The 26863-nt window shown below is 48.7% G+C and overlaps 1 long non-coding RNA gene across 3 annotated transcripts in view; it reads right to left on the reverse strand.

The window, feature by feature from the left end:
- Positions 1-26863, reverse strand: part of LOC146801797 (uncharacterized) — a 148466-nt gene that overhangs the window by 1880 nt on the left and 119723 nt on the right. The window contains exon 4 of one of the 3 annotated variants that reach the window (XR_014968075.1): positions 8436-9426. The exons of the other annotated variants lie outside the window; for them this stretch is intronic. This is a non-coding gene — a long non-coding RNA (uncharacterized LOC146801797). Of the gene's footprint in view, positions 1-8435; positions 9427-26863 lie in introns of those variants that run through there. 3 annotated transcript variants of the gene reach the window in all.

Consider the following 26863-nt stretch of genomic DNA (forward strand, 5'->3'; position numbering starts at 1 on the left):
TACTGGCAACAGTAAGGAGTGGTGAGTGTTGGATAGAAAATGGAGCACTGGCGGGGGTGCTGTGGCCAGGCAGGGTCCCAAAGCGAGACTGTCCAAAGGTGTGGGAAGTGCACTGGGCTGCTGCGGTACTTTATCATTTTGTTACTCGGGCAGAAGCACGGGCATTATTCTTCATGGTTTATTACTTTGTTTCACATCATTCCACCTAGAACATGATGAATGAGGATTTATAGGGACTAGGTAGGAAAACGGGTGGCAGGCATGGGCGGCAAATGAGGAAAAAACAGGGAGAAGGAGTGAAAAGCGAGGGTAAAGCATGAAAAATCACTGAAAAACAGAGGAGGCGAATGAGAAATAGTTAAACAAAAGAGACAAAAGCAGGAAAATCAATCAGACAAACAGAGGGAAAGGAAGGAGAAAGCAGTAAAAAACGAGGAAAAATGCATGAGAAAGTATTCAGAAAAACGGGGGAAAGAAAGGAGACAGCAGTAAAAAACAAGGGAAAACGTGGGAGAAAGCAGAGCTGTGCAGCAGCACGGGAGAGCGGGTCTGCTCAATGAGGTCGCACTGCGGCCTCCATTAAGAAGGCTGTTGTAATTGTCCCTTGAAGTACTGAAATAAAAGAGTTGTTTCTGTTACTCCAAGTGGTCGACATCTTATTTTAATATAGGTCCTGGGAGGAGGGAGGGGCGATGGGAGGCGGTGTGCGAGATTAGACAGGAGATGGTAAATGGGTGGCAGGCCGGAGCGGCAAATTAGGAAAAATCAAGGAGAAGCGTGGGAAAACGAGTGAAAATCAGGAAAAAGCACCCAGAAAAACAGGAAGAACGAGAAAGCAGTAAAAAGAGGCAAACGCAGGAGAAAAGCACTCAGAAAAACAGGGGAAGAGGACGGACAAAGAAGTAAAAAATGAGGGAAAAGCAGAAGAAAGCACTCAAAAGTTGGGGAAAGGAAGGAGAAAGCAGTAAGAAACGAGGGAAAAGCAGAAGAAAGCACTCAAAGTTGGGGAAAGGAAGGAGAAAGCAGTAAGAAACGAGGGAAAAGCAGGAGAAAGCCCTAAAAAAAAGTAGGGAGGAAGAAGAGCGGCGCAGCAGCACGGAAGAGGTGGGCCTGAGTAACTGATAATTACTCTTAAACAGATGGGACATATGCCCACGATACCTCACGTCCTCCGCATTGGGGCCCCCTGCTGAACTGTGGGAAGGGGGGTATGGTGGTTCAATTAGTGTTGCTGTAGAGGGATGGGGGGGCTCAATGTTTACCTGAAATATGATCTGTGGAGTGGACTTGTATAAACTAATAAAGAGCAATTATAAAAAATAAAATTACAAAAAGTTAGTGCATTCTGACATCAGTTTCTAGGTGGTTTTATGTTAAGTCCCTACCTCCATTACTTTCTGTGGGAGGGCGTTGCAATATCTGTGAGTGGTCATAGGTGGTGCTGGATTTACAGTTCTGGAGTACATTTAAGACTGTTTTGGGTCCTTTTTTGGATCCTTTTTTGCTGAGTAACTTCAGAAGGGAGGTTTATGACTAACATTGGGTTTACTCTTTTGTAACTGGGTTTGTGTCCCTACCTAAACCCCTACATAACCCTACCTTAACCCCTGCTTAATCCTCATTTAATCCCTCCCCTTCAGTAGTGAGTATTCCCCATTCTTCCCTCTGTCCCTTCCACATTTACTGTTGAAACGTATCCTTAGATTCCCTGTTCGGGTGTAGATCTCCATACAGAAAAAGATAGGAGAGGCAGAGACAGAGCCTCTGCACATAGGTTTGTGAACAGCATTTTGTAGTACATTATTAGTACTTTTGTAGTACTACTATACATATTACAAAATGCAGTACTTCTAACTGAATTACAAATTGCAGTTTGTGACTAGGCCCCTGGAGTTTATACCAAGGTTCTTTGAAATCCCTCTTCAAGAAAAACTGCAATGGATGCAAATCTCAGCAACCTGGCTACTTCTACTCCTGAAACCATGGAATCACATCACCTCAGTGCTTGTGATCTTGTCCTGGCTCCCAATGTCTCACTAGATTGCGTACAACCCACTGTGTGTAACAAAACAAGAACAGCACAGAAACGTGAAACATTTTCTGAACCCCCATCCTAGTCAAAGTCTCCAACACAACACACTTCTACAGTTGAAAGTGCCATGCTTCAACAAAGCCTAAATTCGAGGACAGTCTTGCTCAGTCAAAGTCACCAAGCTGAGAACTCCCACCCCAGCAGATACGCAAACTAGAGAACCAATTACCCCTTTGGAAGGTCAAAACATGTATTTTGATCCTTAAGTAATACATATTTTATTTATTTATTTAAAACATTTATATAGCGCAGCTATCACCTTACAGGTATCCTGGCGCTGAAGATAACTCCTAAAATAGATGCACTGAGAGATGACAGTAGGATAGTGAACAGTTAACATCTAGGAAACAGCCACGTTTTGACCCGTTTCCTAAAAGGGAGAAGTTCACTAGTTTGACGGACATCCAAAGGCAAGCTGTTCCAAAGTTTAGCTGCTGCAACCTTGAAAGATCTTCCTCCTGTCCTGACCTTTTTAAATCTTGGTACTTTGACAAGACAGGCCGTAGTAGATCGGAGGGCTCTGGTTGGAATGTACCAGTCAAACATAGATTGCAGGGGGCCGGGCCCGACTCCATGTAAAGCTTTAAAAACAAGACAGAGAGATTTAAAAGCAATTCGCTGTTTCATAGGGAGCCAGTGAAGCTCGGCCATTGCCGCAGTGGCCGAAGATCTCCTAGGCCAACCCAGGGCCAGTTTGGCAGCGGCTGTTTGAACTCTTTGGAGTCTGTCTAGCAACACGGACGGAGCCTCGAGCAACAGCGCATTGCAATAGTCAAGGCGACTAAGAATGGTACACCTGACTATTAAGGCCCGGGCCTGTGAGGGAAGGAGTGGCAAGATCTTGCGAAGAGAACGAATAAGGGCCGAGCAGGTGGACACTGTTTTCACAACCTGGGCTTCCATGCTGAGTTTGTTGTCCATCATAACACCCAGATTGCGAACCGTGGTGACCGGCTGTGGCTTTTCTGAAATTTCAGGGGGCCAAAACTCCGCCGGGAACGGGCGGGCAATCCGACTTCCGGCACAGAACAAAACTTCGGTTTTGGAGGCGTTGAACTGTAAGAAATTATTGTGTAACCAGCCAGCCGTGTCTCGCAGACAGACATGAAACGATTCCAAAGGAATCGATTCCTCACCCTCCCAAGAGAGGATGAGCTGAGTGTCGTCGGCGTAATTAATTACTTTTAGCCTGTGGGATTTTATTAACGTGATCAGTGGTTTTAGGTAGACGTTAAATAAAATCAGGCTGATGGACGAGCCTTGAGGCACCCCATGGATCACCGGGGAGAAGGCCGATTGAAACGGGGGGAGGGACACAGCCTGCTTCCTATCCCGCAGGAAGGAGTGAAACCAATGCAGGGCAGTGCCACCCACCCCGGCCTCTCTTAGTCTCTCCAATAGAATCACGTGATTGACCGTATCGAATGCGGCAGACAGGTCCAGCAGGATCAAGGCTACTGCCTGGCCCCTGTCTGCACGCATACGAAGGTCCTCCATGGCAGTAAGTAGAGCTGTTTCGGTGCCATGGGCTGGACGAAAGCCGAATTGTATTTCGTCCAGGAAATGATTCTGCTCCAGATGTTTGGAGAGACACGAGCTCACCAGCGCTCGGCAATTTTTGCCGGGAATGGTAGCAGGGAGATGGGTCGATAATTCTGTAGACACTCAGGGTTCAGAGAGGGTTTCTTCAACAGTGGCCTAATAAGAGCCTGCTACCAGGGAGTAGGAACTAAGCCACTACGCAGGGATTGATTGCAGATCCTGCAAAGAGTGGGAAAGAGTTCCTCTCCGGATGTCTTCCAGTTTTTAGGGGGAATGGGGTCGAGAGGAGAGCCCGAGGAAATCCCTTGAGCCAGTTTATCGAAATCCGCCTCAGTAATGGAGGGAAACTCCCACAAGCAGTCCATAGGCTGGCACCCTGGGCTCACCACTCCATAATCAATGATGACGACCTCAGGGCTGGTTGGGCCGACCAGTGTGGGGAAGTGCTCAGGTTTCGAATGATAGTCTCAATTTTTTCCTTGAAAAACAGTGCAAGATTGTCACATAAGCAACTCAACCAAGGATCCATCAATGGTAGAAATGGTGAACCACAACAGAGAGCAGGAAACTTTTCCAACTCAAGAAATCATCAAGTTCAGGTACAAGGAAGCTGAATGAAGTGTGAGCTGCCTCTCCCACATACCTCTAAAATATAAGTACTCATATAAGCAACACCACATTCACCACCAAACGGCCTGGCCACGTGTCAGCACCTCAAACTCCTCGCCCAACTTTTCCACATAAGTCATACTACAACCACGCCCCTCTACAACCAAGCATAGAGGTCTGCCTGTAATCTCTCTGGAAAGTTAGAGTGCCATGATGCCATATTGACGGTTGTGTGTACAGACGGAGGGAGAAAGCATTCCATAGTTCAGCAGCCGCCACTAAGAAAGATCTGTCACTCACACTGACAGTTCTGGCTTTGGTGACAGCTACTAAAAAAAGCCAACTAGATCTTAGATTGTGGGCTGGGAGGTAACAATAAAATGTATTAGCTAGACATTCTGGACAGCATCGTTTAGCAGCTTGATAAATGAGGACCGCATTTAAGGCAATTCTCTGTTTCACTGGGAGCCAGTGTAGTCTGTGTCAGATAGGGGTATTGAGTTCACTCCTTGATTCCCTTGTAATGAGGTGTGCAGCAGCATTTTGTACTACTTGAAGTTGTTGAATGAGTGTGTTGAGTGAAGCAAGGTAGCATTGCCATAATGAAGTCTTGTTTGTATTTGTGCATTTATTACTGGCATATGAAAATTATTCTCCAAAAAGGTTAACAACGTTTTTAACAGTTTTAGTTGTCAGAAACAGGATTTAGCAACATTGGTTACTTGTGGCAATATGTAGGTAGCTAAATACCGGTCGGTAACGGCCGAAATTCGGTAAATATCCCGTTACCGACCGGTATTTAGGCAATTGAGATGTAGGAGTCCAAAAAGAAGGATTCGGTAAATAGGAATCGGTAAATACCGATTCATCTTTACCGAATCCAAATATACCGATTCATAATTACCGAATTCATATTTACCGATTCGGTAAATATGAAATGGTAAAACGATACCTGAGATGTAGGTAAATTCGGTATTTACGAATTCCATGAAATTTGGTATTTAAGAGTCGGTAATTAACACAGATTGAAATCAGGTGGTAAACAGCCACAGTGCATATAAGCAATCCCAAAATGCAACAGCGTGAACACCATGGCCGCTCTGTATGTGATTGCAAGGCGCCTACGTCTACAGGCAGCAGGTCTGAGTATTTGGAGACGGGAGGAACGCATTTACAGACAGCGCATCACACTCTTCCAACAGACTGAGGCTGAGATACATGAAAGGTACAGGCTACAACCCCAAACCATCATGGACCTGATAATGGACCTGCACCCACTCCTGGACCAGCCAACAACAAGGGCGCATGCCATACAACCACATGTGCAGGTGCTCTGTAGCCTACATCTACTAGCATCTGGCAGTTACCAGGGGGTGATAGCTGCGGTAGGCGGGGTATCCCAGAGTTGCCTGTCCCGTTTCTTCAGGAAGTTCCTGGATGCCATGATGCAGAGAATGCAACACTACATTAGCTTCCCAAACACACAGGCTGAACTGCAGAAAACAAAGACAGACTTTTACCAGATGGCACACTTCCCGCATGTCATAGGCTGTATTGATGGCACACACATTCCAATCTGCCCACCAGCAGCCACTGAGCACATCTACAGGAACAGAAAGTCCACCCACTCCATAAATGTGCAGGTTATCTGCGATGCAGGCAACATAATCACTGATATCGTAGCTAAGTTCCCTGGGAGCACCCACGACTCCTTCATCTTCCAGAACAGTGGGATCTACACACGATTGGTTGCCGGAGAATTTGGAGAAGGATACCTGCTAGGTAAATCACTGTGACACTCCCTAATACTTATCGCAAATTAATGTGTATTGAGGCATGTGACTAATGCTATTCTCTTACTCACCTAGGCGATAGTGCATATGCCGTGCGGTCATTCATCCTCACTCCCTACCTACACCCATCAACCCTGAGTGAAAGACGATATAATGTGGCACACAAATCAACACGCAACGTGGTGGAGCGCACGTTTGGACTATTGAAAAGCAGGTTCCGCTGCCTCCACAAAAGGGGAGGCACACGCCAGTACACACCCATCATCTGCTGCAAGATCATTGCCACTTGTGCAATGCTGCACAACCTTGCCACGAAGACAGGTACAGAGGTGGAAATAACAGATTTTGAGGACAATGACGATGAGTCTGCACAGCCAGAGCCCAACGCAGCAGGAGTGGCAACAGCAACAGATGGGAGAGAAAGACGGGCAGAGATCACATGCAACTATTTCTAAGTAAGTAAGGGGACACAGCCAGTAGTTGTATGCCATGACGTAGTTTTAATCATGCGGCACTACGCCACAACACAACGCCAAAAATGGCCCTATCAATCATGTGAAAACAAGAGTTTGAAGTCAAGGGTTACTTCACCCAACTGTGTCCTGCAATTGTGTGCAGCCTCAGTGTCTGCGCCCACGCACTACAGTGCGGGATGCAAGGGATTGAGTCTCCTCACTGGCTGTGGTACCAGTGGCAGCCCCATGCCGTCTGTTGCTCCTCCGTGTGTATGTGACAGGGGGGGTAATGCTGCTCCTACTGGTGGTGTCTTCGCTGTCCCCAGCATCCACAGCACCAGTTGTGGCTGACTGGCTTGTTAGCAGCACCTCAAGTGCACTGGTCACCTTCACCATCCCCCTTGACACATCATTGCTGCAGTGCGCAAGCCCCTCCTGCATTGCCACGGAGCGCCTGCAGAGCAGCGAAGTGGCAGTTGCCAGGCGGGTCACTGCCCTTGTGTGGTGATCTTTCTTTTGCCTCTCCCTGTGCCGTGCAACTCTGTCCTCATCCATCTTCGTGCACAGCAGCATAACGGACTGGGACATGTCCCGCATGCCTGCAGCCATCTCCCTCATGCCCTCAGCCATTGCGCTTATGCCCCTGTCAATATTGCCCATTGTGTCATTGAGGTCCTTCATTTGGCGCTGGACTGACAAGATTGCCTTTCCTTGTAGGCGCTGTACCTTGACCATGGTGGCCTCCAGCCCTAAGAACACCCCATGGCTCTCACCCTGTGGAGGTGGACTGCGCACCCGAGCCCTGCGGCGACGTCTGGCACCTGTGTGTGCTCCCTCAGAGGCGGAGTGCACACCGGCATGGCAACCATCCAGTGGCACAGTGGATGTTTCCGCAGCCCTCGAGTCTTCTGATGAGGACTCCCCAGCGCCGGAAACAACGACATCACGCCCTCGCAAGACCTCTGCAACTCACTCGCCGCGTTCTTCAACCGCAAGATCAGCGACATACACAACAGCTTCGACGCACAGACCACGCACCCTATCACCGAACCAACGCCCGACACCACCACCCTCTACAACTGGACCCCGATCAGCACCGAAGACACCACCCGCACGATGAACTCCATCCACTCCGGATCACCAACCGACCCCTGCCCACACCACGTCTTCAACAAAGCCGACGCCATCATCGCACCCCATCTCCGGGACATCATCAACTCCTCCTTCCACACCGCCACCTTCCTGGAGAGCTGGAAGCACGCCGAGCTTACCGCCCTCCTGAAGAAACCAACGGCGGACCCCACCGACCTCAAGAACTACCGTCCCATCTCGCTCCTTCCTTTTCCGGCCAAAGTCATCGAGAAGACCGTCAACAGACAGCTTGCCGCCTTCCTCGAGACGAACGAATCCCTCGACCCCTCGCAGTCCAGGTTTCGGGCCAACCACAGCACCGAGACCGCCCTTATCGCAGCCACCAACGACATCCGAACCCTGATCGACAACGGGGAAACAGCGGCTCTCATCCTCTTGGACCTCTCTGCGGCGTTCAACACCGTCTGCCACTGCACCCTAGTGAAGCGCCTCAGCAACATCGGAATCCGAGAGAAAGCACTGGAGTGGATCATCTCGTTCCTCGCCGGAAGAACCCAGAGAGTCCGCCTCCCCCCGTTCAGATCCGAGGCCACCGAAGTCATCTGCGGCGTACCACAAGGATCTTCACTCAGTCCAACCCTCTTCAACGTCTACATGAGCCCCCTCGCAGCCATCGCACGCCAACACAACCTCAACATTATCTCCTACGCCGATGACACCCAGCTGATCCTCTCCCTCACCAACGACCCCACCACCGCCAGAGCCAACCTACACGAAGGGATGAAAGACGTCGCCGACTGGATGAGGAACAGCCGCCTTAAACTGAACTCAGACAAGACGGAAGTCCTCATCCTGGGATCATCACCCTCCGCCTGGGATGACTCCTGGTGGCCCCCGGCCCTGGGCACCGCTCCCAAGCCAACGGACCACGCACGCAACCTGGGCTTCATCCTGGACACCTCCCTGTCGATGACCAGACAAGTCAACACCGTCTCATCTTCATGCTTCAACGCCCTGCGCATGCTCCGCAAGATCTTCAGATGGATCCCCACTGAAACCAGGAAGACCGTTACCCAGGCACTTGTCACCAGCCGACTGGACTACGGGAACACCCTCTACGCCGGAACCACAGCCAAACTTCAAAAAAGACTCCAACGCATCCAGAACGCCTCCGCACGACTCATCCTGGACCTCCCCCGACATAGCCACATCACCGGACACCTGAGAGACCTGCACTGGCTCCCCGTCAGCAAGAGAATCACGTTCAGACTCCTCACCCACGCACACAAGGCTCTCCACGACCTGGGCCCCAAGTACCTCAACGACCGCATGACCTTCTACACGCCCACCAGCCAGCTACGATCGACCAGCCACGCCCTCGCCACCGTACCACGCATCCGCAGAGCCAACGCTGGAGGAAGATCCTTCTCCTACCTGGCAGCCAAGACCTGGAACTCCCTCCCCACCCACCTTCGGCGAACCCAAGACCATCTCTCCTTCAGAAAGCAGCTCAAGACCTGGCTGTTCGAGCAGTTACATAGCCCCTCCCCCAGCGCCTTGAGACCCTCCCGGGTGAGTAGCGCGCTTTATAAATGCCATGATGGATTGATTGAGACATGTAATCTTGCAACAGCACGCCTCCTAGACCTGAACAATGCAGGTGGTGTCGATGCGGGTGAGGCCAGATGGAGTGGCGATGCTGGATGTGGTGGCGAGGCTGGCTGTGGTGGTGCGGCTGGCTGTGGTGCTGTTGTCTGGCCAGAACTTGTGGTGGTCTTCTCTGAGCTGTCCTTCCGGGGTGCCCTCTCTCCCTTCTCCTGTGCAGTCCTGCGCGAAGTATCGCCTGTGGACAGAAATTCAACATCAGCTCAGTGTACCTGCAGCCCTGCATTGCTATCATCATAATACATTTCTGTAACACTCTCTCATTGTCCTATGCCTGCTTATCGCTAATGTGTGTAACATGCCTAGTTGTTCTGCGCAATTTTTGTCATGTTTGGGGTTTCACAGACTACATCTCCCATAATGCATTGCTGGTATGCACTAACACCTGTACCGGAGTGGGATTCTCATTGCCCAATTGGGGATTTGGGATAGGGGTAGGGGGGGCACAATGCTGTGCATGCATCTTACCTTGTTTTGTGGCGGCTCTGGCAGAGCTGTCTGCATCCCCAATCCCCACGACACTTTCAGGCTCAATTGTAGACTCCACGAGCTCCTCAAGTTCTGTCAGGGCAGGTGCCCTGTTCCTTCCTCCTCCTGTCCGGCTGGCCTCTTTCTTCAGTTCCGCCATCTTCCTCTTTGTGATGATACGGATGTCGTACCATCGCTTCTTGAGGACATCAATGTCCCGGGGGGTCACTCCCATGGAATTCACCTGCGCCTGGATTCCCAGCCAGATCTTCCTTTTCTCCGATTCAGCCATTTGCAGTGACTGTTTTCCGAACAGTTTATGGTGCTGCTTTACCACCTCCTCCACAAGTACCTGCAGTTCCTTTTGGCTGAATTTAAGTTTTCTCTTCCTTTCCCCTCGATCTCTCTCTGTGTCCTGGCTGGCCATTGTGTCAGTTTCTTGTGCTGAATCAGGCACTGGCTCTGTTCCTCTCCTCTGCACTCCCAGCCTCTCCAGAGTCTGCTGATTGTGTGCACCTGCCTGGGTGTGGCCACTTCCTGGTTGGGTGGGGTTGGGTTTGCACAGGATTGGCTGATTCCTCAAATGATGTGTATTTGAATTTCCGATTCGGTAAATACCGATTCGGTATTTACCGAATCGGTAAATACCGATTCGAAACTCCGGTCGGTATTGTGGATTCGGTATTCATTTACCGAATTTTACCAATTCTGTAATTTTTACCGAACTATTTGGTACATAGCAAATACCGATTTCTAAATACCGAATCGGTAAAATTCGGTATTTAGGAATCGGTATTTCTGGCCTACCTACATATGGCCCTTGATCTTTTAAAGACAGATCCAAGTCAATTCTGATCACTAGATTACAAACTATGTTTGATGGAGAAGGACATACTCCGAACTCCTGTGGTCAGTCCAATTGGTTAGAATCTTGTGAATCACTAGGGACTAGCAAGGTCTTTGTTTTAGACTGATTCAATTTCAAGAATATTTTTGACATTCACCATCTAGTTTAGAGAAGGAAATTCTCTAGATTGCTACAAGAGGTAGAATTTGGAGCTTGCACTTTCTTCAGACCAAACACCAATTGAGCATCATCAGTTTTACATGTAAAATGCCACACCCATATTATGGAGGGCTGACGATAGAGGGCTCAGGTAGCCTTTAAACAAGAGAGGGGATAGATCCTTTGAGAATACCGTACTTGGGAGTTCTAGGTTTGGCATGAAAGAGTAAGAGATCTATTACCTGACATTTACTGTCCAGAAAGGATTATATTCACTTCAGCCGCTGATACCAATTTCTTCCAGTCTAGAAATCAAAATGGAGTGGTCTAGGGTGCGGAAGAGAGGTCAAGAAGAAGTAAAGGTCCAACATCTGCAATATCTACCACTCCATTGAATTCATCAAGGGTGGAGACCACAATGAGCACTGTACTTCTGCCTGGCTAAACCCAGCCTGGAGATAATCTAGAAGCATTTGTCCCTCAGTTCACTTGAACAACTGAGTGTAGACCCTTTTTTCAAATATTACCCCCCAAAAACAGAGAGGAAAAAAGCCTGTAGGTACTCTTGACATTTACATCTACATTAGGATTTTTAGAAGAGGTCTAACTATAGCTTGTACTTTACCATACTTTAAACTGCTGTTAAATATGTCATATGAGCAAAATAATCTGTATCCGGTATCAAAGAAATGAGGGAATTAAACCGTTGAGTCAGGTTGGGGTAATTTGGGGAGCCCAAAAGGTTTATGATGCATATACCATATACCTTGCCTACAGAGGAGGAGATTCTCCAGAAAATATTGTTCTTATAAAAAATGGCTTCCATCCAAGCTGCTTTTTTACTGATTCTGTGTGGATCTTCAATTGGGTGAGTAAGTATCTTGGTACGGATTTTTCCGATTTCCTTGTGGCAGGCAAAGCAACTGCTTGTGATTGTGGGTGTTAACGTTAATCAACAATTCTTAATAATTCTTTAAATATGTTAGTTGAATTAGCTTATTCTATCTTAATAAGGTTTCTTCTTTGCATGTTATATTGTTTCTTTGTAAGATTTGGAATATTCCTTCAACGCACGTTTGACCTCTTACACTACAACTGGGGCATTTTCAATTTCATGTTAGCAAGTTCTGTAGTTAATCATAAATTATCTTAGAATGGTTTCTTAGATAATTTTATATTTTCAGAAGTGAAACCTCTATTAATGACTCATGCAGAGTATCAGTCATTCTATCCGGTCAATACTATCTGTGGTCAAACAATTCTTTTTTTAGATTATCCATTAGAAGGGAGACTGTAAGCTCAGGGTGGCACTTTTTTCAATCACTCATTTTAATTTCAAGAACCTTTCCACTTAACTTTGCCTCAATTGGAATAGAAACCTTAAAGGTCAAAGTAAAATGTTAGCTCCATATGACTTTTATGATGTTGTCTAATCAGATAGATTTAACTGAAGACAAAATAGGATTTGAACGGTGGCCTGCTTTCTGTTTTCCTTTCTTATTAAGTAGTTGAAGGCTGAAACTGCTCATACTTAATTGAAATCGATCTGCGATGCTCAGCTCCTGGTCAAACCATATGTTAAAATATCCTAGAATAATTCGATTTTTTTCTGTTCTATAGCTCGGATACTAATTTCTTCAGTTATTTTATCAATGGAAGTAGATGAAGTTTGAAGGGGCGTATATGCTAAATTAAACTAAAAATAGTTTAGAGTACAATGCTTGGACAAAGGAATCAAGTTAAATTTTTTCAGCTGTTAACTATTATCGTTTTACCAAAAATAATGACAACATGGCCGCCCACCCTGGCCTGGAGATCTTTTCTGAAAATATTTTATTCAGGTGGTATTAACTCCTTAAGAAATGCATGTTGGTGCTGAGAGAACCACATTTTTGGCCATTTACAGCTGCATGTCTCGCAGAACTCCCTGACATAATGAGGGTGAGCGGCACCTCAATAAACATGGCAGTGAGTTACCTTGATAGGTGTGACTGGCCTTTTCATACAGTGTCGAGGAATACATTGAAATTGTTGATGGTGGAGGAGGAGCCTAGCGCGCAACCAAGATGGCCGCGTAGGTGCGAAGCTCCCGAGGACCTCCGCGACCTCCTGAATTAATCCTGACTATATCCTGTCTTTGACGAGGGGACTGTGTCTGTGTACCCGAGCTGAGGCGGCACCCGTTTTCCGTTTTCGAATCGGACCCCGGACACTGGTGGGAGCACCGATCGAAGATTGCGGCCTTCTCCGCGCCGGCCCCCCGGATTGGAGTTGTGGGGCGATCCGGGGACACAGCGAACAACAACGGCGGGCAGGGCTGGGCGACTCGCGTACCCCGCGCTTTCACTTTCGCTTTTGCGCCCTCCTTGCCCTCACGCGAGGTAGGGTTGCGGAGCGGGGTGCAGTGGTGTGGCCTTGCCCCTGTGCCCGGCTGACCCGCCGGCTGTGAGTTGTCCTGCGGTGCAGTGGTCAACCCCCCCCCCGGAACCTGTGAACTGGTTTATCGGCCCTTTCGAGGAGATTGGCACGACTTCGGGAGTGCGACATGTCCACAAAGCAAGATGGCGACCGGGCCAAGGTGAAATCGACCCGCCGCGGCCCGGCACAGCAGTCAAACAGTATGGACCGCTACACCCTCCAGAAGGGATCCCCAGAGGCACAGCGTACATCCCCCGCGGGCCCGGCTGAGGCGTCTGCTCAACCCGCGGATCTGACCCTCCGGGACGTCATGGGCGCCATTGCCGAAATGAAGGCCTCGGTGGACCAGCGCTTTGATACTCTGGCGCAGACGATAGACTCGGCCCTGGTGGAGGTGGGCCTGGTGAGAGCCGACTTGTCTAAAACAAATGACCGGGTCGATTCCCTGGCCCACACCACCTCAAATCTCACTACAGACGTGGCGGCCCTTCAAAAGGAGGTGCACCGGCTTGGCCAGGCGAGCGCCATGATGGACCGTCGATTGGAGGACGCCGAGGGTCGGGCCCGGAGGAACAACGTTCGTATTGTCGGGGTGCCGGAGGGACGGGAGGAGGAGGCAGCAGATTTGTTTGTGGAAGACCTGATCCTCGCCCATCTCCAGCCCCGGGGGCTGAGTAAACTTTTTGCGGTGGAACGTGCTCACAGGGTCCCCGGAGGAAGACCTAAGGTCGGAGCTCCGCCGCGGCCTCTCATTGCCCGGATTTTTAACTTTCGGGACAGAGACGCTATCTTGCAGACTTCCAGGCTACAGGGACCGGTCAAGCTTGATAATATGGACGTGAATTTTTACCCTGACTTTACTCCGACGGTCCAAAAGCAGAGACTGAGTTTTCTCGGAGTTAAACGTCGCCTACGGGACATGAACCTTAAGTACTCAATGCTTTTTCCAGCTAAGCTGAGGGTAGAGGTGGATGGTCGCACGCATTTTTTTGACCGTCCCGAGGCAGCTGGGGACTGGTTGGATACTCTGCCTGGGGATCGGGGCCGGGGGGGTGGAGGGGGTGCGGTTGGCGGGGAGGGCGCACCGGATCAGAACTGAGGGGTGAAAAGTAGGCCTTGCTCTGGACAACATTTTGGTTACCATTCACTGATCGTGTATGTTCCCCTCCTATGGAGGTCGTACGGGGTCCGTTGGGGGCTTTCCCTCCTCCTCTGGGGGACTAGTTAGTTTTTCATCTATGGGGCGACAGGCACACTGCACTTTGGGGGGGCTGTCTGGGCTCATGCAGGGGTGCAGGGAGGGGGGAGTTCTGTTGGGATGGGTGGGTGGGGGTGGAGTGTTGTTTGTTTGCACCGCAAGGCGAACCCTTTACTGTATTGTTGTTTTTGAGATGCTCTTTGGGGGACGATTGATGGCTTCCATGTATGATGGGGGGTAGGGACCTGACTGTGTTATCATGGAACGTTAACGGACTGGGGGATAGGATTAAGCGTGGTGTGGTCCTGCAGTATCTGAAACGAATTTCACCAGATGTGATCTTCCTGCAGGAGACACACCTTATAGGTAATTCCTTTCATGCCATGAATCGGAGAGGCTATCGCTTGGTGGCCCATTCGGGCTTCACCTCGGGCTCACGGGGGGTGGGCATCATGATTAAGAACTCTCTCCCATTGGAGATTGATGAGGTGCGCCATGATGAGAGGGGACGTTACACTGTCTTGGTGGGTAGAATGGAGGGCAGAGTGGTCGTTTTTGTATCAGTGTACGTTCCGCCGGGGTTGCAATCTACCACGTTTGCGGACCTGGGGCGCCTCCTCCTTGACCTCCCGGATGGGCTTCTGGTAGTTGGGGGGGACTTCAATGCGGTGGCTTCAGGGTCTATGGATCGTCATCCCCCCAGGGACCTCCCCCGGGCACAGGCGTGGCTGTCCGGCCTCTTAGATACACTAGGATTGGTGGATTGCTGGCGACTAAAGCATCCCGCTCAGCTGCAATACACCTTCCACTCGGGTGCCCATGGTAGCCTCTCGCGGCTTGATTATATCCTTGTTCCTGCGGCCTATGCTGGGAGGGTGGGAGAGGTGCGCCATTTGGCGCGGGGTATTTCAGATCACTCCCCACTACTGCTGCATCTGGATGTCTTCCCGAGGGGGGAGGGCAGGGTGGCCCCAATTAATGCCTGGTACCTGCGCGACCCCACTATTCGAGCCGCATTGATCAAATCCTTGCAGCGGTACTTTGAGGAGAATGTGGGGTCCGTCCCTTCTGCCATCTCCCTTTGGGAGGCTTTTAAGGTAGTTCTTAGGGGGGAGGCCCTCTCCTTTATCTCCCATGCCCGGAGGCGCGAGCGGGAGGAGGTAACCCGGGTGGAGGCCGAAATTACTGAACTAGAGGGTGACCTGGGGGGCGGGGTGACGGATGCCACATTGCATGTTCTACACCTCAAGCAGGCGGCCTATAGGGCCCTCGTCACGGAGGCGGCCAGGGGCCTCAGTAGAGAGCAACAGGGGCGACTGTATGATGTGGGTGATAAGGCTGGTAAATTGATAGCGTGGTTGGATAAAAAGGAGAGAGCGAGTCGTGTGGTTCCGTTGATCGAGAGGGTGGATGGTGTATGTGTCACCGAGCCGGACGCCATTGTCTCCTGCTTCGCGGATTATTTCCGCGAGGTATATTCCCCGGTTTCTCCCTGCTCGGAGGAGGATTCCCATGCCCTGCTTGGGGACATCGCGCTGCCCTCCCTTTCGGTGGAGGACAGGGATTCGCTGGACGCTCCTCCCACCTCGGACGAAATTGCCCTTGCTATCCGCTCGGTCGCATCTGGCAAGGCCATGGGCCCCAATGGCATTCCTATCGAGCTGTACAAGCTGCGACCGGATGTGCTGGCGCCCCACCTGCGCGCGATGTTCCTGGCGGCCTGCTCGCGGGGTTCCCTTCCGCCGGACCAGCGTCTGGCCACGATCGTGGTGATCCACAAGGAGGGGAGGCCCCGTGAGCGGGTCACATCCTATAGGCCTATCTCGCTCTTGAATGCGGAGCCCAAAATCCTCGCCAAGGTGCTGGCCAACCGGCTGGTCGGCGTGGTGGGCGACTTGGTCCACCAAGACCAGTCCGGCTTCATACCCCATCGTAACACGGCCCTTAATCTGCGACGCTTGCACGGGGTGCTCGCGCGTGTTCCGTTCGTGCGGGAACCGGCCATCTTGGCGTCCTTGGATGCCACCATGGCGTTTGATACGCTTGAGTGGCCATACATTTGGGCGATGCTGGCGAAGTTTGGCTTCGGACCGGGCTTCATCAGCTGGGTCAAATTGTTGTATTCCGGCCCATTGGCGCAGGTGGTGGTGAATGGACGAGTTTCGGCCCCATTCGCACTGGGACGGGGTACGCGACAGGGCTGCCCCCTGTCGCCTCTCCTGTTTGCACTGGCCCTGGAGCCCCTGGCGGAGTGGCTGCGGTGGCACCCTTCCATCCGTGGTCTCCGTTGGACCCCCGAGCATGAGGACCGTGTGTCCCTCTACGCTGATGATATCCTTCTATATCTTGCCTCCCCGCGTAAATCACTGATCGTCCTAGTTGATGTTTTGCGCTCATTCGGTCGCAACTCAGGCCTCGTCATCAACTGGGCGAAATCCTGTGTATATGTGCTTGCCGGGGAGGCTCCGGTCCTACCACGGGACTGTCCGATCCAGATCGCCTCCCAGGGGTTTCGGTACCTGGGTATATATATTACTCTGGACCCGGAGGCCCGCTACGAGCGGAATTTGCTGCCCCCCCTCCAGCGCTTGAAGGAGGACGTGGTGCGTTGGCGGCGTCTGCCGCTTTCGCCGCTTGGCCGAGCGGCCTTGTTTAAAATGAGGTCGTTGCCGCGCTTTCTGTACGCTCTCCAGAACACTATGGATTTGGTCCCGGCGCGCTACTTCCGAGAGGTGGAGAGTTTGCAGCGTCGCCTGTTCTGGGACGGGAGGCCACGTATCGCCTTGGCTAAATTGACGCTCCCGTGGTACGATGGGGGGGTTGCCCTCCCGGATATTAAACGGTATTACTGGGCCTCCCAGCTAGCTGCGATTAATCATGGCCTTTACGGGCCCGCCCTGAACCCGGCATTTGAAATGGACAAGATGCTCCTGCCCGGTGGCGACTACAATCGGGCGCTTTACTCTGGCGCGCCGGACCCTCGCCTGACGGGACCGACGCATGTCATGGTGCGTGTATGGCACGCGGCTAACGCAGCTATGGGGTGGAAGGACCGTTTGACCCGGGCGTCACCGCTATATGCATCGGCGAGGTTGGGCTCCTTGTGGACCTCGAAGGGCTTCGAGAAATGGGACACGATCGGCATCAGCACAGTGGGAGATCTCTGGACGAGGGGGGGATTCAAAACTTTCGAGATGCTGCAGACGGAGTTTCAGTTGCAAGGCAGTGAGTACTTCCGGTACTTACAAGTCCGCCACGCGCTGGGCTCCGTCTTCCCGGATGTCGCGTCCATTCCGGAGTCTTCCCCCCTGGAGGACAGAGTGCTGGATGGCCATGTCCCAGACAGCACGATCTCCCTCATATACAAAAAACTGATTAACGACCGATCGGGCCTGCTGACTGGCCTCCGCGAGGCCTGGGTTGCCGATGGGCTGGAATTGGACGACGAGGACTGGATGTCCGCGGTGGCTTCTCCGAAGGAGGTGGCCATCCCGGCTCGCCTTCGCTTCGTCCAGCTTAAGATCCTCCACCGGGTCTATGTGACGGGGCCAAGGCTTCTACGTATGGGCCTAGCTGAGGATGGACTGTGTAAGCGTGGCTGTGGTGCTTTGGCAACTTTCTTGCATATTCTGTGGGAATGCCCAAAGGTGGAGCGATTCTGGCGTGGTGTGCATGAGGTCCTGCGAGTGGTTACGCGTGTCGTGCTGTTGCCTGAAGCGAGGAGATGCTTGCTGAATGTGTGGGAGCCAACTGACTACTCGGTTCCGCAGACGCAGTGGGTGACTCTGGGATACATGATCGCTAAGCGTGACATTGCTCAATTGTGGGGATCCCAGAGGCCTCCGGCGGTGTCGGCCTGGAAAGAACACATGGATTGGTGTATGTTTCGTGAAAAGGTGGTGTATGTTGCGAGGGGTAAGCCTGGGGCGTGGGTGAAAATCTGGGGCCCCTGGAACGCCTATCGCGGGGGTATTTGCGAGCCGCCGCTGCTGCCGGCTGCTTCACCAGCTCCGTCCCCCTAGCCGACCTCCTCCCCCAGCCATGGGCACGTGGTTCCCCAGTCCCTGATCTGTTCTCATTCCCCTCTTCAGAGTTTGGCGATTGGTTGGGGTCCCCCACTTAAGGAGCGCGTGCTGTCACTTGGGACTGCGGGTTGCCTTGCGGGTGTGGTTGTTTTTGTGTTGTTGTGTTTTGACAAAAGGAAACCGTATTGTTGGTTCGGAGTTATGTGGCCTGCACTACTGATATCTCCTGATTTACTCTTTTCGCACCGCCAAGAGATTTTCCTGTATGTATGTCATATGCTACTGCTACTCTAGCGGCCGGCCAGAAGGTTGTAGGCCCATACTTGTAACTATTTGAGATTGTAATAAACGGTTTCAAAAAAAAAAAAAAAAGAAATTGTTGATGGTGAAGCAAGCCTTCTTTTCTTAGTTTAGAAGTTTAGAACTTTATTGGGAACCCAGGATTGAGATCAGCATTAGGCGCGACGGGTAAACCTTCCTCCTGGTAGGGTGCATTCTTGAGCAAGCAAGTACTCTTACAAAAGACTTCATGAAACTTGCCGTAGCCTTCAAGGTGCCCCACGTCAGGCTTGTGAGCCTTTTTGGCTACAGAGGATGAAAGTCCACTAGGACCCACAACCGCAGTTTTAGTTTTCCAAAAACCCTAGGTATCTGTTCTGCGATCCTATCTATTGAAACTGAAGGAATCCTATCCGGCGTGCCTACATATCGAAACTGAGCAAAACAGGAAAGCAAACAGCTGGAGAGGGGATGGAGTGCCAGCATGCACACCTCCAACAGGGCTGCCTTCAAGACCTCCCTTAACCTCTACCACCACCTGCTGTGGGCAAACAAGAATACATCCCTTGCCGCATGCATCAAATCTAGCCCCAACAACACCAAGGAACTTTTCAACATTGTTAAGGAAGTCTCCAACCCAGCTGTCAGCGAAAACAACATCATACCTTCACAGGAGCTGTGCGAACCTCGCCCACTTCTTCCACAACAAGATCACAACCATATACAGAAACTTCGAACGCCAACCCACACCTACGGACTTCCTCAACAGATACATCACCACCATAACCGACATGAACCACACACTGTCCACCTGGAACATCCTCTTCACCCAGGACACCACCTCCACTGTGAAATCCATCCACTCTGCATCTCCCACACACCCGTGCCCGCACCACATCTTCAACCCCGGCAACCAAAGTATCAGACAGGAACTCACCAACCTACTCAACACCTCTATCACTAGTGCAACTTTCCCGATGCATGGAAAGATGCCAAAGTCAGACAACTCAAAAAGCCGACCCCAGCAAACTCAAAAACTACCGGCCAATCTCCCTGCTCCCATTCTCAGAGAAGGGAATGGAAAAGATCATCAACAATCAACTCATGACATACCTGGAGCAGAACCAGCTATTCAATGCCTCCCAATCCAGTTTCTGCAGCAATCACAGCACCGAAACCACCCTGATCGCAGCCACCTACAACATCCGAACCCTTCTCGACCAAGGAGAAACAGCAGCTTTCACCCTGCTCGACCTCTCAGCAGCGTTCAACACCATATCCCACCACAGGCTGATCGAAAGACTCCACTACATCGGCATCCAAGGGGATGTGCTCAGATGGATCCCCTCCTTCCTCGCCAAAAGAACCAAGAGGATCCATCTCCCACCTTTCACCTCTGAACCCAAAGATATCACCTGCGGTGTCCCCTAGGGCTCATCGCTTAGCCCCACATTCTTCAACGCATATATGACCACGCTGGCCAACATCGTCAGATCCCACGGTCTCAACATAATTTCCTACACAGATCATACCCAACTCACTGACGAACACCACCACCACTAGAACCAATTTCCACAGATGCATGACAAACGTCGCTGACCGGATGAATAACAACTGCCTGCAGCTGAACATAGACAAGACGGAAGTACTGATCTTTAGCAACAACATCAACACAAGGAAAAACTCCTGGTAGCCATCAGACCTAGGACCTGCACTCACTCCTTCTGACCATGCTAGAAACCTCAGAATCATCATTGACACAAGCTCACCATCAAATCACAAAGCAACAGCATCTCATCCACTTGCTTCCTCTCTCAGCGCATGCTGGATAGGATCTTCAAGTGGCTACAACTACACACAAGACGCACCATGAAACAGGCCCTAATCACTACGCCCGCCACTTAGGAATCACTGCACACCTCCTACAGAGACTTCAGACCATACAGAATGCCACAGCCAGACTCATCCTCGACCTTCCCCAACAAAGCCACATCACAACCCACCTCTGGCAACTCTACTGACTCTCCATTCAGAAGATATGCCAATTCAAGCTGCTGACACACGCACACAAAGCTCTACACAACCAAGGACCCGCATAAATTAACCACCGCCTGAACTTCCACCAACCATTGAGAAGACGACGCTCCGCCTCCCTTTCACTTGCCCATACTCCCCACATCTACCGAAGCAAAAGCTCCTTCTCCCACATCGCAGCAAAGACATGGAACAGACTCCCCACACACCTACGGATCATCACTTCACTTCCAGAATTTCGAATTGGCCTCAAGACATTGCTGTACGAATGAGCCTTCTGGACCTGCAAGCGCCTGGATAACCTATTGGGTGACTAGCCTCACTTTATAAATCCTGATTGATTGGTTGATTGAGCTCTCTGATCCTGAAGAGGGGACAAAGCCTTAGAAATAGCCTTGGAGAGGACTCTATCCACCTTCACAGGCAAACGGTGTCCCTTAAGTGGCCATTCCTCTTCCACCTTGTAATAGTGTGAGTATTCATGGTATCTAAAGGACTCCATATTAAAAAGGTGAGAGCACACGCTTAAATTGATAACTGCTCAGGCCAAACACACCCTCTATATAATAGTGTAGGGGGCCCCCCTCGCTGGTACTCAAAAAATAACTCCAATAATATTTTCTGCCACCATGTGCTGCAGCAGGCCTGCTCGTGAAGGACATAGATTGTACTGCTGGTGTGCTGCGTGAAGCAAGTGATGGAGGGACGCCCCAGGGAAAACCACAAGGGGAATCCTCAATAGGGATTGCCCTTACACAAGACATGAGTCTGCAAGAGTGCACAGAGCTTCCCTGACAGGCCACTTCGCGCCCGACAGGCCTGTTGCCGGTGTGAGCAGCACTCAGTCAGAAATGCTTACTAAACTGTGGCATAAAAATATCAGATAGAATCACAACAATCTAATCAATGCAATTTCACACCAATAGCTCAAATAAGGAAAAGTGAGTGACTTAACGGACGAGCAGTGAAGAAAGAGGAACAGGAAGGGATGCCATGGATATATACGCAAAAGACACACAATAGATGGACAGAATGCAGAACAAATCAAAACATTCAGCCCCAGTCAAGAGATCTGGGTTAAATCCATCATTCTTTTGCTCACCATGCCACCCCAGTTTAGACCTGGCCATATGCAAATCAATCTTGATCCTGTGCCTCATGGGAACAGTCCAGCCCAAACTGCCAAGCCAGGTCCTCCCTGGACTGGAAACAAGCATCCTAGGACCGGTTTCGGAGTTTCACCCCTCATCAGTCAGGATAGCTTGAATCCAGTGGCACAGTGAGCCTGGGACTCACGACTGGGCATACCTGGCGCACTTAGGGCGAGAGAGCAAAAGACACACAATTGATGGACGGAATGCTGAACAAATCAAAACATTCACCCCAAGTCAAGAGATCTGGGTTAAATCCATCATTCTTTTGCTCACCATGCCACCCCAGATTAGACCTGGCCATATACAAATCAGTCTTGGCCCTGTGCCTCATGGGAACAGTCCAGCCAGAACTGCCAAGCCATGGCCCCGTAGACCAGTAACAAGCATTCTAGGACCAGTTTCGGGATTTCACCCCTCATCAGCCAGGATAGCTTGAATCCAGTTGCACAGTGAGCCTGGGACCCACGTCTGGGCATACCTGGCACTCTTTCGAAACAAATAACTAGCTGAAGGGCAGCCCAGATGATTGATTCATCAAGTATTTCAAATATATATGATTTTATGATAGAAAGAGTTTACTGTCTGCCAAAGTCAAACAATCTGATTCAAAATTAGTCTGTGTTACCACTATTGGAATTTTAATTAATAAAATTGGAAAGTTGGTTAAATAAACTGGTATCTGCTGAATTCCAGAGATTTTGTGGTGGATTGGCCCGTTTGTTTTCAAAAGAGGAACTAATCCACATAATCACATTGTGAAAGACTATATTAAACCTACAAAAATGTAGGTATCCTTGACAATTTTAGAATCCTGCCTATAAAGGGCCATATTAAAGGAGGATATGGTGCAGCATATGACACTACCTCCAATTTGAAAATCTTTTTGGTCGATGATAAGGCTGGCCTGTGGCTACCCATACTTTGTGTAGCAGCAGACCTATGTTCTACTGCGTTGAATTCCCATGCGGTTTACATTACTTTAGGGAAACTGCCCAACTAGTTTGCTGTTGCACTTTCCAGCAACAGTATAGAATTAGATGTTGTATCACTATGGCTCCATTGGTCAAGCACTATAAACTACAAAACCACAATGCGAAACGAGATCTGTGGCTTTTGATTAAAATGGTACAACTCTCCTAAAAGAGGTACCAATGTCGATAAGGACCTCCCATTCTAGGAAAATAGATAGATCTGAAGGATACATGCAATTACTAAAGGCCTAAATGTTGTAGCTGAGTGGTTTGCTTTGTCTGTGTTATAACAGTATATCCACATTATTTATGAGCTGTAAATCTTTTTGAATGCCCTAGATTGGTTGCATACTTCGGAAATATACCGAAATAGATAGGTGGTAGTTACTAACTTTTATCATGTGTGTATTTAGAAATAATTGATTTATTTCGATGCATATATATTATTCAGTATTCTGTATGTCAGTGATGGTTACATGTTTGTACATGTTTAGTTTACAATGGTCGTCAACCTAATCTAATGTGTGGCATTTGGTATAAGGCGCTCCTGGATTTCAGTTTAAGTAGGCGTCTGTGGCTGTCAAAGATTTCACACCATTTTGTTTGCATTGATGGTACAGTGTTTATGATAATTTCCTGCAATCTTCCATTTAAATTACCTTGCACATGAGGTTGATGGTGGTTTTCCTTTGCATCTTTTTGCTTGGGCTTCTGATTAGGTAAATCAGTGTGAATTTGCATAATTCATACTTATATCTTGCACTATGTTTATTATTTATGAGAGGTATGTGCCGCCGGAGCATCACTTTTTTTGACCTTTTAATCATATGTATGAGGCAATGCAAAGCCACTCTGCATCACTTTGTGGCCTTATTCTGTGCCAAGGATGTGTTCCATGGGAGTTGCGGTGGGTTCTCCCATGCAACACCCATGTATTTTTACGCTGCCCCAGATTTGCTTAATAACGTAAACCTGGGGCAGCGGCAAAACCTTACGCCTCCCCAAAGCAGGCGTAATAAGGAGAAATATTTTTATATTCTGCAGCACACATAGAAAGAGGAAAATGCCCCTGCCTACATAAAAACAATCCTGCAAATTGTACGCCAGCAAAGGGGGAAAGGACAGGAATGCATAGTATTTCATATATACGGAGCATTCCTACCATTTCACATTGGCATAGGGCAGCACAGCAAAAAGACCTGCGGCTCTGCCCTACGCCAATTCCTCATAATGAGGTGCTATTAGTATATACAGAATTCTGTTTACTTAAAAGCACATTGTTACAGCTGAGAGATGTTAAATATTTCCATAATGAGGATTGTATTCCGTGACCTGCTCATAATTTATTAGTTTAGGGAGCAAAGTTTTAGTACTATTAAAATGTTTGTCAATCATTGTTGTGGAGAGGTGTGGCTCACTAGTTAGAGGCGGCAGACCCGTAAGCAGAGAATCGGCCAGGGACCAGGGTTCAATTCCCGACGCGGCAGGGTCGTGGACCAGGGTCAAAACGGACTCGATAATTCTCGCCTCAGTACCTACTCTAACCAGGAACACACTCGGCAACTCTGGGCATTAAGCTTGCCTCATCTCTACAACGGCCCCCCGGGGATGCCTGGTTTCACCTTGGAGATACCCAGAAAGGGACCATCTCATAGGGATAGCCAGGATGGGTTCCCCAGCGGTCTACAGCGCCGGGACGCCCCGTTGCTGGGGCAGCTGTGCGCTTTACAAGTCTACAACATTTACATTTACCCTTTTAATATTGACTTGGGTGAAGACCGTGTTTCACATAACATAATATGACTTATACCCTAACTCTTTGAGGCATCTTTGCATTGAAAAGCTGTTGTTTTTTGTTACCCAACATCATTTTAATAACCTCAGAAGAGAGAAAGGCTCTATGACAAGCAGGGATTTTAACCAGTGGCCAAGGGTTCTAATACAGGTTTCTGGAGTGGATGCATTAATCCACTGAGCCACCAGGCCCTTACCATTCTAACACATTGTTTTTGTTTTGTTTTTGACATTAGATTACACCAGTATAGAGAGTGTGTTTACTAAAAGCTGTTTGACTCATTTTCAATGGGCTTTCTGGATATGTATGTTCTCCTATAAAAATCCAATTCATGTTGGTATGATTCATTCAGTTTTTTAATGAATACTTCTATTTTCCAGTTTGAAAGGCATTGTTGTCCCTACATGACTGATTACTACATAATAGTCTTGCTGTTCTCTTGTTGCAGTCTAGGTACATCTGCAATATACATTTCCTGTATGAACAGCCTCAGCCATTCCCTGTGATACAGTACTTTCTCTTTAACTGTTCTTTCTACTAGAAGTATTAGGATTAACTCTGGATATTAGTCATGTGTCATTGGTCAAATGACATACCTCTTCAGTATACACTTAATGGAGATGACTTGTTTTAGTTTGAACATCTTTAGCATAGCTAATTCAGTATCACAAGAATGCTGACTCAACCCTTTAAGTGTGTCGCAGCTTATTGTATATTGACATGGATTACACATAGACTAAATGTTGTTAATATAGCTCTTAGATTTTGCATTATTAATGCATCAAGAATAATATTACTAGACATTAATGAACTAAATAAATAAATCCATTCGGTCATTGAATTTTAATTGATTAGTAATGTAGGGGCATTATATTTTTTCTTCTGTTCTTTAGTAATGAAGCATAAATGATTTGAATAACCACTTGTTATCCAGATGATTGTCATTGGTGAATTAGCTATGAGGGCCAAAACATGGACATCAATGGACTGTTAATATAATTAAGATGAGTTTTCAATTCACTGTATTTTTGTAAAATGTACAAGGTGTCATGTGGTTATTTGTTTGTCAGTCTGTTTTGTGTTGATCCAATTTCTTTGTTCCTTTCTTGATGTTGAGTTGGTTCTTTTTCAATGACAAGTTTTTGTGCTTTCTGTTCCTATTAGCACCGTGATTTATATCATCATTATTATAGGTAAATACAATTATGCTGTTACCAGCATTCTCGGTCTCTATTGTTGATACATTCTTTCAAAAAATTCCCTCCTTTAAAAGATGTTTATTTATAAAGTTTTATATAGCGCGAACGTGACCCACCATGGTATCAGAGCGCTTTACAGTATAAGAACATAAATGGTTGAGGTGGTATACACGCATTCAAATGTGTCAATTTGTACAAAAGAAGTATAAAAAATATATGAATAACAAACATAGAGGACCGTGATTCTGCAGGATATTGTAAAATAGACAGTTAATGAACATTAGGTGATTGTGCTAGCAAACATACATATTTTAACTTCTATCGATTCACAGTTGATATAAGATTTATAGATGACCAGGGGGACCCACAGCCAACTAAGCTTTAGACTACATACAATTCTTGAGCAAAAAGGGCTGTGATATAAGTCTTACATACAGTAGACTCGCCTAATCCATCTGAGATAGGCAATGCTAATACGATCTTAAAGATGACTCGGTAACATCCTATAATTAAAACTTAGGACATGAATTTGTTCATTAGTAGTCATTTTACTTCCTTTTTTAATACAGTAAAGGAAGTGATTCCACGCACTAGTGGAGGTAAAGAGTTCCAAATCTTTGGTGCAATCCCTGAGAAAGCTCTACACCCAGTTCTCCTCTTATGGAAGGATTGAGGTTTCAGAAGGAAAGTGCTCGCACTTCGTAGTTGTCTGCAGCCTCCAGACCTTTCCAGCTTTAGAACTGGGTGTATTGTTGTGAATTGCTTTGTGCGTCATGCAGGCCACTTTAAGGTGTATTCTTGCCTCGTAAGGCAACCAATTCAGTGCTTTCTAGGTTGGTGAGATGTGACTATTTCTTTTGGTTCCTGATACCAGTCTAGCCGCAGCATTCAGTGCTGCTCTCAGCGGAGCCAACTTGTATTTGGGGAGACCACAGAGGGTGGTGCTTCCGTAGTCTAATCTTGGTAGCACTAGGGCTTGTACTGCAATTTTTAGATCTGCCGGAGGGAGGAAGGGTTTGAGTTACCTTAATATACTCATCTTATGATTAGCTCCCTTGGTGGCAATAG

This window comes from Triturus cristatus, chromosome 8, assembly GCF_964204655.1.
Source record: "Triturus cristatus chromosome 8, aTriCri1.1, whole genome shotgun sequence".
Classification (NCBI taxonomy): Eukaryota; Metazoa; Chordata; class Amphibia; order Caudata; family Salamandridae; genus Triturus; species Triturus cristatus.